Genomic DNA, 15907 nt, shown 5'->3' on the forward strand with positions numbered 1-15907 from the left:
AACTATTGAAGTTCCAGTGCTGGCATATACACTCTCTGAAAATATTTTTACCATTCACGTGTAGAACATCAGATTCCCCCAAGGAGCCCAACTGCAACTCACTGTGTACCTTAAGCCAAATTTCCAGCAACAAGATGCTCACATAAAACATCAAAAAAGTTTTGATGAGGAAGCAAAATGCAGTTGTGGATTGGTTTTGTTACAGCTTTGTTGCCACGTTAGAGAAACTGGTTCAAGAGCAGCGCTTCTATCACAGAGTAAGTATGCCACAGTATTCAGTCAGAAAGCCTTCTGACTTTCTGATACAATGATATGATTCAAACAAGTTCAGTGACTGCTGAAGCCTCTGACAGGCCTTCTGTCAGATTAAGGTAAATGAATTTTGCAGCTGCTTTCATGGCTGGTTCAGTATTCAGATTTCTCAATAGGCTCAGTCACAGATCAACACACACATTCTTACCTAGAGAAACAATGGGTTTCTGGTCTCAGGTGTAAACTGAGACCAAATCTACTCAATATTGTGTAAAATCAGATTAAGGTCATAATTAAACCACTAACATCTCCAATACAGGAAAAAAGCAAAAAACAAAATAAATACATTTATTGTCTGGGGAAAAAAAAAAAAAAAAGGAAAAGGGAAATAATTATTTGCTTAAAAAAAAGTGCCAAAGCCAGAGATCTTAGTGTATCATCTAGACAGCTGTACCATTTTATAAAACAGATTTTCATGATGATCACAAAAGCCTGACAATGATTCTCTATTTTAGACAGGAATAACAACTCTTTTGTTCTGGTTGCTTGTCAGCTGACGCTTTTCAAGTAGGGAACAATCATTTTCAGTTTTCAGAGGAAGCCAGGAAGGATTACCTGTATTTCATCTCAATCAAAGCTGTCCTATTTGTAGCACAATCTATATTTGAATCTTATTTGCCTATGTGAAGATACTTCATATGCATTTAGCTTTATACATTGTGTATTACTAAAAACCAAACAAAGCAGAACCATATTCTGTTTCCTTGAAAGTAAATGCCATTTTTTGCTTTGATTTCAGTGATAACAGCATTGGGTCCTGAATGTAGATGGGAGGTATTAGGAACAAACAACACACTGTGGCTCACTAATGTGCAGGGAGATCACACATAAACATCTAAAGCCACTAACTGCTCTCACAAACCTACAGAAAGGCTCTAGGAAGAGTTTTCAGAAGTGAAGACAAAAAAAACCCAACCCAACCCAGCAACCACCAGTGCACCCCATCAGCGGCCTCTCATTAGAGGAGAAATGAATAAACACTTCTACCCTGTACTTTACTCAATGGGTGTGTGATGTGGTGCAATCAGGTGTGATATTCCTTGAGTCCATTTCAGCCTGCCAGTTCTCACAAATCTTATTCTCACCTGTATCCCCTGATATAAACGTGTAAGTGGTATCACTGAGCTACTCCTCAAATCATCACAACATTTTTTAAAATTGCATCATTTGGTATACCGACTAGCACAACCATTTTGCTTAACTTTCTTCAACATAATATAAAAAGAGAATCTATTTCCATTTCTTTACTCACTGCAGACATAACGATGTTATGTTTTTGTAAATACTGTGCACAAACACTTCTGGATGATTATCCTTAAAGATTGTCTTGGGATGTAGATAAACGAGAAGAAAATGAGGTTGGAGTTTATATTTTATTATATTGCTCACTATAACACTATGTTTGACTATGAACATGCTTTTTCCTCCATAACTACATAAATCCTTGCCAACCAAGAGGGATTACTCATTCAAACCCAGAAGCACCTACAGTAGCTTTAGAACTGGGGCTAAATTCAAACATTTCTTTCTCTCCACTTCAGATTTTGCTGACATCTTTCAGCTGAAGTTAAACAAGTGGCAAACATTATGTGGCAAAAAAGTATGTACGTGCTATTGATGAAGAAAATATTTTTTAGTTCAGTGCTGTATCTACAGCTCAGCAGATCAAATCTAAGCAGTCCTGGCAGTGTTCTCTGCTGTTCCACAGAAGATGTTATACTACCGCCAGTACCACAATAATTTCAATCATGAGGAAAACCATGTTAAGCAGGTGGCTAATCAGCAAACTCTATTAAATGATTTGGCAATTTCTGCCTAGTTCTTGGTGGATAATCATGCATGTCACACAGGCTGCCAGCGTGGCTGAGTATCCAGTTGGCAGGCTAGACCAATTAAGGAATGAGTAGATGAAGAGATGAGAGAAATCTTAGATTAAACTCCGATTGCCTGGCACATGTTATAAGAGATAACAGGGACACAAGGCAAGAAAACCCAGTCCTCCCAGGGATTTTACTCACATAGTAACGGTGCGTTCACTTTGCTGCAGCAGCTTAAAATATGGGGAAGAAAAAGAGTGGTCAGAGTAACTCCCTCTTGCCAGGGCAGCAGTGGAGCCAGAAACATCTGTGCATACTTTACTCACCTACTACTCAAGCTTGGAAACTCAGTTCTGCCTGTCTGGCTTTAACTGGTAAATCCAACTGTTATCACTAGCACTGATAATTCCTATACTTTGCCTTCCTTTTAAGTAGGAAACAAAATACACAGGAAGAATGAGGAGGTGAAAAAAGTAGCTAGATTTCAGTTTTGATCATCTCTGTTGGGCACTTGGAAGATCACCTCATAAGTAATTAAGTCAATTGTACTGCTGGCTGCCCTCAGCAAGAAGGCAAAGAATCATCTCGATCTGATCACATAAATATTCAACAAACAGGTTTTTGACTTTCTGCAGAGTACTCATTACACAGACCAACTTTTAGTCTGATTGCTTCAACCACTGTACTTTTCCTCTTAGCATAATTTATATTACAACACAAGCATTTTAGCACATAAATTAAGCTACCTCCGAATAGACAGAGATTAAATTCAGGTATAGGTTGACTGAGTCATTCATTGCATTTACAACACTGTGCTACAAAGCAAACAAAACTAAAAATACCATACATCAAACAGAAGTAAACAATCCCTCATTTTAGACATATTTAGCAGAAGCTGAAATGCATGCTCAAAATAAAGTAACATCAAAAGTTTATCACTTTCTAGTGAGTATTTCTTGTTTTGTATTATGCTATTGCTTTGCAAAAGGACATTTTGAGAAGTATTTGGTTGTAGGATTAATTGCTTTTTGAAAAACAGCTCCACCTATTTCAAGCGATTCTTTCCTGTTTTACCTCAGCGTGATCCAAGTGACTGGGAGCAAGTTGTACACTGGACTGCCTCAGTGCTGCTCTCGCAGTGGCTGCCCTGCCATCTCAGTGAACGTGTATCGGGTTACATATGATGTCTTAACAACATTTTAAGGAGTTTGTTTGCAGAAACAAATTATTTTTAGAAGATACACTTGAACTTCAAGCCTGTAGCACTCTTTGTGAATCATGATCTTAGAAATTGAGACACTTCTGAAGGAAGCTGTGTTAGAGCATGACCACAACAGTCTTCCTGTCATGCATTTTGCATGACAGCTTCACGTCTTTGAGAGAGCAGAGCAGTCGTCGTTTTCCTATTTGCCTCCTGCCAAGCACAGGGCTCTCAATTCCTTTCCAAAGACTCGTGAAGGCAGGAGTTACTCACAGAAGTAAGACTCAGTAACCCACCAGTGGGTTATTCCTCACTTCCGCTGACTTAATACACAGAGCAGAGCATGGAAAAAATGGGAGAACTAAAACATCACTCTTAACCCTTACTTTTTTATGGAAAACCTTGTGTGCACCTGAGACACTGTTAAGAAATTGTAATTCATCCAAATGCAAAAGTTGCCACCTAGGACCCGCAAACTTTATCTTTCATTACATTTCCAGGCCCAAATTCTCCAGTCTTAAGAAAAACTGATAACTTGGATATGAAAGGCTTTTATAACAGACTCCTACTGAGACTACTGCCATGCACAGGGAAAAGCAGGAGTCCCACAAGGTAACACTTTCTTACCCATTAGTAAACACATCTCAGAGAAAACAAGTTTTAAACAAACATACAAGCAGCTCAGGAAAAGGAGCACAGCTTTCAGTCTGGCTTTATTAAGTGCCATCAGAAGACAAATTGCAATACCTTTCCTTTCCCATTTCCAAGTGGAGACTTCAGTTAACCACTTCTCTGAATTCTATTCTCCCAGCATAAAACACTGCCCTGCTAGTTGAGGTTTCTGCCCAGCAGCTGCGTCTGCTCAGAATGTCAAACTTGCTACCAAAACTAAAAAGCTACCAGAGGGAAGACCTTAGCATGGCAGTTATCACTCTCTGACCTTGGCCAGCAACGTGAGAACAGAGTCATGGTTCAGGATGAGAACTTTTCACTGAGACAGACAATAAGATAGATATATATATATATGTTATTTCACTTCCAGGGTATGTGTGTTTTGAAAAACTGATGCCTTTCAAGACTTTTGCTACCTAAAAGTTTAATATAATGCAAGACAGGACAAGGGGCACCAGGCAGCAAAAAGCCTGCTTATGAAAGGTAGATGCTGTACATTGAAGTCACAGCAATAGAACTGGTCAAAAAAGGAAAGTAGTCACAAACGATTTTCCATACATTTTGCTAAGGCTTACAGGCAGGTACATGTTTAGGTTTAAGTGTATTGGGCAGATCTCTATAAATCTCAGAATGTTCAACTTGTTCACTGGAATCAGCTGTTCTGACCAAATTTGTCTTGCTCTTCAGTGGATTAGTCTGTCCTACAGCCAGAACTGCTTTCCTAGAGAAATTAAAATAAGCAAACTAAATCCAAATAGGACAGCCTTCTTAACCCCAAAACTTGTCAAAATAATTAGCCAAGTTCATACTTCTCATTGCCTTGAGTTTTCTACCCTACCACAACTAGCTACTATCAGTCCAGATGCACGCAGGTCCTTGGCATCCAAGGAGGAGTATTAGAATTCTCAGCAACGTTCAGTTTTGTTCTTCTAGAGTCCAAACCAACATACATCCAACATTCCCACCGACAAAACACCAACTTTGCTGCCTTCTGCTATTATCAATACAGCACTAGCACAGCAATTGGGGTTCCTAACCCCACAGAGAAAGATTACAGAAGCAATCAGTGAAGTTTAGCACAGATTCATCCTCTGGGAAACGTCCATGTCTCAGATGTAACTAAGCCCTAATGCTTCCAAGTTGCAGCATATTCCTCAGAACACACAGTGACATCATTTTGTGTGCCTTGTCACAAAAACCCAGAGACACAAGGAGAATCAACTTCTGCCTTATGTCTCTTTGTCATCAGTTTTGCCCCCAATAAATGCACAAAACCCTTTCTGGAACCAGCAATGATACAGCACAGCAGGACTGAAGGGTGGCAGAGAAAAATGTATGGGGAGTCACTCACGTCACAAAGCACACTCCATAGCAGGTCACCTCCATAAAGTACGCAATGCCTGGATCCCAGTTTCTCATACAAAATGCAGTGTTCGTTTTGGGGCACCGCATTAACTTAAGAGACAGTTTAAAAGGTACATCATCATGACTGAAAGCAGTATGCATTTAAAGTCTACGATACTATTATTTTAGAGCAAATCCTCTTCCAGGGATGACTTCAAAAGACTAAATTAAAAAATATCACAGGAAGTGATTAATATGCTAATAGCCATTCAAATTGCAATAGGATTCTTTCCACACAGGGGAATTGGTTTGATTTCCCTTTCTAGATGCAGAAGTAATATATTGTTATAAACATAGCTAAGCCTAATTTTAGAACATATGGACTCTGCCATGTGGTTGTTTACTGAGATGGGGTGCTTTAATTTGTCTTGGCACTTGCTAGTGTTTAGGGTGTCTTTCAGGATAAGGAAGAGATGTATGGACACATTGTGGGCTAAGATAGAATATAATTAGAAAGCAAAAGCTTTACAAGATCCTTCTTTATTATATCCACAGCACTGAACACATTATCTAGCTCTGTACCCTATAATAGAACACTCAACATATACTAAAAGACAAACCAAGAATTAAAATAGCATCACGAACAGTCCTCCATATGTGTTTCCAGTGAGAAGCACCATGCAAAGGCAAGTCAGCCACAAAGAAACCAAATGAGTGCATATTTTGCATATATAAAGTCTCATCTGTTTAGAAAAAACATTAAACAGGTCCCTTAGGAGCTCCCAACAGCATCTTGCTCATGAAAAATAAACAAATATATGCTAAATATAGCATTTATAAAACTGTTTATTCACTAAATATAGGTTTATAGACTATTTTACTCAAAGACTCCCTAGAAAATGAGTTAAGAGTTAGGCATAACTGAGCCAAGCCAGTCAAGATGAAGGCCTGAAGAATGCAGACCATGCCTATATATCCTGGGACCGTGATAGCTGGGGGGGGAGGAAAGGGAGGGCAAATACCTGAAAGAAAATACTCAGGTCTGACAGTAGCAGATGCTCTGCAGAAATTTTTAAAAAGGTTTTCTAGACAAACCTACATCTTACTGTCTTGCTATGCCAAGACCTCAAGGCGCATCCATACACTTGCATTAAAGGTAGGTACTTAACTTTTTACCCAGTTAGGCAGCTGAAGAAAATGCACTGACACTCAATCCACCGTTGCAACTTGTGCAGTGGCAGAAGGAATTGCTCGAGGCTCCAATTCACGGATATGCAGCCTGAGGGGCTATTTGAAAAGCATCATCTCTCAGTTCATTGTATGGGAGCCTTTCACCTCTTCAGGCTTGCAGACTTCCACAGACAAACTCAAATCACTGTCAGTGCAAGGCACTTCTCTGCTGCACCAGTGCTGGCCTTGGCCAGCAGTTTCTGGCTCCAGGGCAAAACACGGAAGTTTAAGTTAAATTGGCTTTGCCTTAAGTGAGTGCTGAATGGGAGACTCCTTTAATAAGCAAGAGTGCCCCAAGGGAAGTGTGAAAATCTGTGTCCCTATTAGCTGTGTCTGTCACCAAAACAGTGCACCAGAGCACAGTTTTGAAAAAATGCAAGAGACTTCAAAAAGGGAAAGAGGTATATTCGTCTAACAGCAGCAAGATGGATATTGGGCCAAAAATGGCACAGCAGTATTTTAATGAATGAAAAAATAGCTGCCATTAGGAAGAAAGCCTGCCATATTGATTCAGCAGAATTGCAGTTAAAATCGGTGCTAAGGAAACCTATACATGACATCTTCAAGTACTGTTTCCTGAGGTCATAATAAAAATTCAGATCATGATTCCAGTAAGTCAGTAAATAAAAGCATGAGCTACACACAACCATGAGGACCAAAGACACAAAAATACTCTGAACTTAGTGCATGGTTTGGGGTACGCTACCTTGGAGCTGCAGAAAGCTGCATAAAAAATAACCTCCCAGTCAGTCAACAAAGTGGACACCTCTGTCCCACAAGAGATGTCCCTCAGAGGTATAAACCTGAAAAAATTGTTGCATATTGAATTCTTCCCAACATCTCTACTTTGTTAATTTAATAATTCATTACTGTTTCAGAACATTTTAGCACATAGAACATAGCTACCTTAGTCTCAAAGGTGTCCAAGAAGTAATATTATAAGTAAAGACCATGTAGTACCATTCATCAGTTAACTTCCCAGTTACATAAATGTACTCTGTGTTTAAGAAGAATCCAGGACCACATTGGTCATCTGTTTTATTAAGGTAGATCATAGACAGACTTACAGAAAATAAGAGGAATTCCTGATATTGCTAGGCTAACAGGAACATTGTTCACATAACTGCTACAACATGGAATTTGTATACAATTATGAAACCATGAAAAACATGAGCAAGAGAAGTTGCACCTTCTGTGCAGGGTGGAGTCGGATGGAATTGTAACTCAACTGCCTTCCCAAAGAGGAAGGCAATCATGGTAATGAAAATCAGCATATCAAAGTGCGTTTGCGTATCAAAAGATAACTCAGCCCCAGATAAACCATGTTTCATTTGCATTCTTACAAATTCCCAGAATTAATCAAGGCACAATATAAAATTTCCCTAACTTAATTAGCATGAACAAAAGGGAAGTGGAAGTCCCTACACACTGCTTTGAAGACTCATTAGTGCTCAACAGCATCCTGATAACGTTCAAGTGCAATTAGAGAGGGGTACCACAGCAGAATACATTTTGAAAGACAGAGCCACAGAGGCAGAGGACTGAGATACTGCCAAAAGACACTGCAGAGAAACACAATGCAAGGCAACAGCTTAATACCAGGCATATTCTCTGCAGAACTGCTGCTTTTATTTCGTATCTTTTTTCCCCCCTGTAAATTTATTCCAGTTTTGTAACCACTTCACTAGAATAAAATCTACCACTTTGATTTTAAATTGTCAGCAAGAGGAACACCTACACACTTTTACTTCTTTGAAATAAATCCTAATCATATGGCGATGCAAGGATATCCTGTAGCTGTCAAACTTGAGACAAGTTTGGAAAGTCAACAAGTTAAAGTGCATCTCCCATTGAGCTGAAAGGGTCGGCTTACAGGATCAGCTCTGAGGCTTCACTAAGAGATCTCTTATAGCAGAAGATAGTGGATGAAGAACCTGTGACAACAGTGAAAGGTGTATCATCAAAAGTACAACAAAAAGTTTAAACACGAAAAACATTTACCTGAAAAAAGTTTTCAAAAATCCATGACTGAGCATCTGTGAAAGGAAAAACAGCATCACTAATTCAAAACCCTTTCCCCAGGGAGATTCTCCCTTGCTTAAAGGGTGCTGGAAGTACCAACATGGTAATAAACCTGACTTAAAACTACACAACAGCCAAGCTATTGGACATTTTCGGGAAAGAAGATTCTGCCCTGTTATTTATATTGGGTAAAGGACTTCGGATTTTTCATATTTGGGTTAGGATTATGTGATGTAGTTAATTGAAACATTTGCAAACCATTGAGAATGTTGATAGGTTCAGCCTCCAATTCTTCAGTAAAATATTCTATAACTGTTCCATCACTTCAATCAATGAAGAAGCATGGATTAAACAAAAAATTTGTTAGAGCCTTATAGAAGGAAAGTCCTTACTTCATTATTTTTGTTTTCATTGCTGGTTTTGCAACCAATGGGAATGAGTATTTCAACAACTCGCCAGGCATCCTATCCAATATAATCGCAAAGATTTGCAAAATACACCTATTTTTTTTTTTAATAGGTAGCAACAGATCTTAGTTTTTATTATTTAAATCCATGTTATAATTTAGTAGAGCTAGTTTCAACCAGTCCTAATTTTGCTGTCACTGACCTCACTTGTTTCTTTTGCATTTCTCTTTCAATTTTTTTTTTTGCCTTATAAATTTGCAACATAATTACATTGTTCATGCTACACCAACTGCACATTTGTTTAGTTCTTTAAAAGTAAGCTGTTTGGGATGACTATAGCAACATGTTGATTATATTTTTTTAATATTGAAGATACACGACAATATCTGAAAATAAGTCAGGATGCTGGCAGAGATACTGAATTTAGTCTTCTCTGGCAAAGGATGTTTTCTGTTTTCCCTATAAAATCCCACAGGAATTTAAAGCTGTCTGTGGCACAATCCAACTTCTGCAATGAACTGCAGAAAATTGGAAGTTCAGTTCATTTTTATTAAGCCTCATTCAAAAAAGACATATCAATTCCTGATACAACATTTTGACAAAGCTGACACTCCTACAGAAACTAAACTGACTCTTAAAAGTTAGCCAAGTGGGATAATTCTATCAGCACTCGTATTCCATAAATCTTTCCTTGTTAAGCAGTTCCCTAGCCAGCCAGGGTAGTTCTACATTTTACAGAAATTAAAGAGGGGGGGAACTAGATCTCATCTCCCATCAAAATACAGATAACTTTCATTATCACTAAAGCTAATTATATTATAAATGCCTGCTACATTTTTATTTAACACAATGACTTAGGTGCATAAGCACCATTAAAGAGAAATATTTCAGAAAAAAAACATCCTACTACAGACATCCTAATATTGAAACCCAGCCACCTTTGAGGCAGAAATGGGTATTTAACAATCCAGTAACACTGCACAATAACTTTAGCAGAAAGTGAAGAAACCGTCACATCCAGCTGAGACTGAAAGCTGGGGAATTAGGTAGGGAGGAAATTAATATTCAAGATGGACTTCATACTAAGGCTACCAGGTTCTTCTGAAAGAGTCAGAAGCACATTATTTCAAAAAATCTAACATTTCACAGAAAAAAAAAAAACAACCAACACTTACTACCATGCTATATTTCACTACCGTAAAATATTAACTTAAAAGAGAGACTGCACCTTATGAGCAGAGAGACAACATCACAAGTAAGCATAACTTATCCTTAGCTCATCAAAAATAAACACAAATCAGTATTCCTCTCATCTGCCCATGAGATTTAGGAATTCACAAACCAAGCCCTGCAAAGAGTTAGGAGAGAGAGAAACACAGCCTCATTTGAGGAGTATTTGTATGAAGATTTAGGCAGGTCCATGAGGCATGTTCTTGGGGAGTAAGGAGTTCAAGCGCAGTGTTAAAAATAAAACAAAAAGCACATGGGTTTAGTGAGCCCTGAGGATAGATGTGATTAGAACAGTAAACCCTGCGTCAGCAGAAGTGCAAGATGCTCTTTTCCCCAAGGGGTTTCTCCAATCACCACAGATATTTCTCATCTGTATTGGGTTTACATTGCGAGGTTTTGGTAGCAGGTGGGTGCAGGGGTGGCCTCTGTAAGTAGAGATCGGGGCTGCCCACATGATGGACAGTTCCAATAGGCTCCAAGAAGGACCCGCCACTGGCCAAAGCTGAGCCCATCAGCAAAGCTGGTGGCACCTCCCCGATAACGTATTTAAGAAAGGGTAAAAAATTCTGTGCAGCAGCTGTGAGAGAGATAAGTGAGGAAAAAAATGTGAGAGCACGAGCTCTGCAGACACCAAGGTCAGTGAAGAAGGAGGGGAGGAGGTGCTCCAGGCACCAGAGCAGAGGCTCCCCTGTAGCCCATGGAGGAGACCATGGTGACACAGGTTGTCCCCCTGCAGCCCATGCAAGACCACATTGGAGCAGATATCCTCCCTGCAGCCCCACTGTGCTGGAGCAGACTCCCAGCAACAGCTGCAGCCCATGGACAGAAGCCCAGGCAGGCACAGGCTTTCTAGCAGGACCTGTGGCCCATGGGGGACCCTTGCTGGAGCACAGTCTGTGTCTGAAGGACTGCACCTCATGGGAAGGACCCACGCTGGAGCAGGTCTTGAAGAAATGCAGTCCATGGGAAGGACCCATGTTGGAGAAGTTTGTGAAGGACTGTATCCTATGGAATGGATCCAGTGCTGGAGCAGGGGAATGGCATGAAGAGGAAGAAGTGGCAGAGACGAAGCATTATGAACTGACTGCAACCCTCTTTCCTATCCCACTGTGCCACTTGGGTTGGGATGAGAAGAGTCACGAATGAAGGACAGAAGCTGAGCCTGGGAGGGTGTGGGGAGTAGGAGGCACATATTTTTAGTTCTGTATTTGTTTCTCACTATCCTACTGTATTTTTAATTGGAAATAAATTAAATTAATTTTCCCCAAGTCAAGTCCATTTTCCCTGTGATGGTAATTGGTGAGTGATCTCCCTGTCCTTATCTCAACCCATGAGCTGCTTCATCTTATTTCCTCCCCATGGCCGCTTGAGGAGGGTGAGCAAGAGAGCGGCTGGGTGAGTGTCTGGCAGCCAGCCAAGGTTAATCCACCACACCATCATAATCCAGGTGTCATGGCATGTTTATAGCAGGATGGCAGTTGTGACAATGAAGCATAGGGATGAGGCGGTCTTGAATTAAGGCCTCTATTATTCTCCAATTTATTGCACAGATACAACTGGTTGCATTTTGCATTTCTTCAAAGCAAGGACTCATTTGTGATGGAAACAGAAAAAAAAAATATCTGTGTAAACGATCCATCACATCCTCAGTTATATACTCTTACATAACTATTCTATGTGTGAATAATGCATTACTTAGTGTGCGTGGCTGCGAGCTAAGGTATACTATAAAAGGAGAATGTTAGATATGATGCTCCATAGGAGTAGGACTGAGAATAATATATATACAAGGTATCTATGAAGCAAATACATTTTTAAGCAGATTAATTGTCATGGGTTTAGAATGTTATAAACTGGAGGAACTTTCACCCAATGCCCAAATACTTATGTTCCTGCAATTTGGTTTTATGAACTCAAGCAAAAGCAACCAAATACAAACACAATTTAACTCAGCCCTGGCAGAAAAACCTTCAGAGCGGTCTCAGTGCTGCACTGTAACTGCCACACAGGGGTACTAGAGATATCTATTAAAGCCTGAGAAATTAGTCTGAGTAATCACTCACACTGCAGCAGTGCTAAGGAACTTCACTGAACATACCTTTGTGCTTCTTTTGGCTCAGGAGTGCACTTTTGAACTCATCCTCGCACACATCCCCACTTAGGGTGCTCTGATGCACACTGTGGCATCTCAGAGTATGAGAACTGACTCCCTCCCCGCTGAACATCGCCTAGAAATCCTCTCCAGCTGCAACACAAACCCAGGCTAGAGCTAATCTGAAGTTTAAAATAAAAAAAAAGAAAACCAAAACCCAACCCCAACCTGAAATGCACATAGCATGGACATCAAGGCCTGAGCAGCAGTTATTTCACACTGCATATCTGTTCCCACTGGCTTCCAAACACAAACTAGTCGCCATGCCCAGTGTTCCCACAGGACTCTTGCCCATTCTGTACCATGCCAACCAGCTACGTACCTAGGAAGTCCACAGGAGCCATCACCACAGCCTACACAGACCTTTCCAAGTCTGTGCCAGGCATCTTCCTGATGGCCTGCAATGCCATGATTTTTATGCCACCCGGTAGAACCGCACAACCCACCCAGGGAAACCCCCAGCTGCCAATGCACAGCCGTGGTGAAGTCCCACCACACTCACAGAGCTGGGTGCATTTATGGATACAGCAAGCCCTGCAGATGCTGCAGTTAAAGGCAAGGGCCTAGAAGAGTTAAATGAGTTAGCCGTTTCACAAAGGAAAGCTGCTCTTCGGTGGAATGACTGGCAAGCAGCTGGAGCAGAGGGCATTCCTGAGCAGCCAGCATGAAGGAAGAAAAAGCAACAGAAATTTGAGCTTGTCAAGACAGAACGAATCATATTCACAGCCTGAGAACAGAGCAAAAGGTTCACTCTAAAACATATATTTAATTCAATAATTATTCAAAATACCTTGTACTGAGCCACAGGCTGTGGGATGACCAGTGTATCACAGAGAAGACAGTATTTTGTAGCATATTATTGTACAAATGGTGCCAGTATTCAGTTGTAACTTGATGAAGCCACTAACTGGCTTTACAGCAATAATGGCTGCAAGCTATTTAGCTAGATTTGCTAACAAAAACACAGACAAGACAAAACCCTATGAAATAATTTAGTCTTCTTTATCAAGTTTACCCTTGCTGAGTGCAACAAATCCTAATTCCTTCAACTAAGCCATTTTAATTGAAAGCACAATCCTAGCCTGCTGGGCTAGTAAAAGGAAAAATAAATCATATGCCCATGTGTAAGATAAAATTTTTTTTAGGACAGCTGAGCAGTTCTGAGGTGGGTATTCAGTATTTTTCTGCAGTGCGTTAATAGTCATTTATTTGCCTTAAAAGGACACCCCAAAAACAGAATACAGGTCAGAAAGCCATGAACACACCAATGTAAAAAGAGATAAACTGGCAACTCAATCTTTCTGTTGACAGACAATGTTAAAATGGCAAAGAAAGCAGAAAAATCCATCAAGCATGGTAGAACAGGAAAGCTAATGGTGCCAAATGAAAATTATGAGTTCAAATATATGTAACCAATATGGGAAATAAAAGCAAATCAATAAGATATCAATAGCCAATATCATTAGAGAAAATGAAACGGGTACAGTTAAGGGAAATAAAGCATTTTAAAATCCAGTGAGAACAAAAGGAATATCAAGTCAAACACAGCTTATTGATAAATGCAATTGATAAAAGCCTAAACAGGGAAATAGACTAAGGAAAAGTACAGCAGATACTTGTGAACTATTTTTTTTTCTTAAACAGACACACATGTATCCTGCCTGCCTATCACCCATGCAATACTAAGATTACTGCCTGTAACAGAAGTACCTACTCAGACTAAGCATTTTCAAGTTTGTGCATCCAAAAGATTTGCATCTATGAATCTGTAAAGCACCACTTAGATGAACAGAGAAGCCTTCTAAAATCCTATGTTTAATAAATCCTGTAAACTGAGGAATTTCACAAGTTTTAAAGGACTCCCCGGGTAGTTTCAAGATATGAAAATGGCAAGACGGACACCCAGGGAGCTACAGTCTGGACAACATGATATTACTCCCATAGAACAGTTACTGTGAGTTTCATAACAAAAAAATAATTAGAAGCTAAAATGCAATTAATGACAGTCAGTATGGCTTCATAGTCTTTCCACGCCTTTCTAGGTCTCCTTGAACAAGCCTGCTACAAGGTTACTCATCTGGTAGATCAAGGTAGCTATTTTGACATATTATATTTGAATTTCTTCAAGCTGTTAGACGTAATTCCATGTAATGCAAGTTTTTTTGTTTGGGGGTTTGGGGCTTTTTTTCCAAAGACACTGAGTAGTACTAAAAGAATACATAAAATACATTAAAAATTGCCTTAGTATCAGGTCTTTAATTGAGTTGCTAATGGAAAAACTTTAGTTAACATGAACATCACTGGTGGTTGTCCCAGAGATAAGTGCTCAGTCAAGTGGTGTTCAACATTGTTCTGAGTGATATAAAAACTTTGCTGATTAAGTTTGCAGTTAACACAAAGTTCAGTAGTGTAATAAAAGAAGACAGGTCACTGACACAGGACCATCTCAGTTGCCTACTCAGTAGTCACAATCCAACCAAATCTGTTTTAGCACAGCCAAGCACCAGGTGATAGTGGTAGGATTACAGCACACATACACAGTAACTGGCTCAGCCTTATCTCAGGGTATGCATGAAACACCCTTCATAAAATGGAAAAAGACCATTAAAAGGTGGGTAATGACAGCAATTATGTATACAGCACTGGTAAAATGTTGCTAGAAAACCACATCCATTAAAAAAAAAAAATTAGTTACATGAAGGACAGAGGAACACAGGAATGAGTTCAAAGGACAGACATAAAAATTACCCAGAAAAGCAAATTTCAAGGTGAGGGGCAAAACACCTTAAGAGATGTAAAAAGGATATGGGATTTCCCTATGATAATTTCACAATTAAGTAAATATAATGGTGACGAATTCTTCCTTCTGATGCAAATAACAACAAAATCCAATGGCTTAAAATTTAAGCTTGCAAAATTCAGCCTTGAAGTTAAGATTTAATTCGCTAATACAAAAGGTGAACGGTGGCATAGATAAATGGGAAATACAGTGGAGGAAACTATATCAGTTTAGATCTTTGAGGCAGTCAGTTCATTTGAATTCACTTCAGATGTACGTAAATGAAGCAAACTGATGTTTGAGTTGGGGAATTCTGCACACAGACTGTGAATGTAAGAGAAGACACCAAATGCCAGGATGGACAGTAGACAAGCCTCTGCACTACAGTTTTATAAACTCTTGCTCATTTTGTAAAATTTTGTACCTATTAATATTTGCAGTAGCATTGTTAGTACTCACTATTATAAACATCTAACAAAGAGATTTGGTGAGTTTTATATTGCTCTAAAAAGGATAATCACAGCTGAGAGAAATAAGCACATAACACCTGATCCCTCAAAAAAAAACCCCACCACCTTTGAGGAACTAACTTACCATACACAAGAATCTGCAGAAATGCTGCCACCCAGCTGTAGAAAAGCATAGGAAGAGCCTCAGATCCTAATACAACTCAGCTAAGTGGAAAGTGCTATTCCCTGCTTGCTGTAGCACTTTCCCTTTTCCTGCCCCATTTTGCTTTCC

This window comes from Phalacrocorax aristotelis, chromosome 11 (genome assembly GCF_949628215.1).
Source record: "Phalacrocorax aristotelis chromosome 11, bGulAri2.1, whole genome shotgun sequence".
Classification (NCBI taxonomy): Eukaryota; Metazoa; Chordata; class Aves; order Suliformes; family Phalacrocoracidae; genus Phalacrocorax; species Phalacrocorax aristotelis.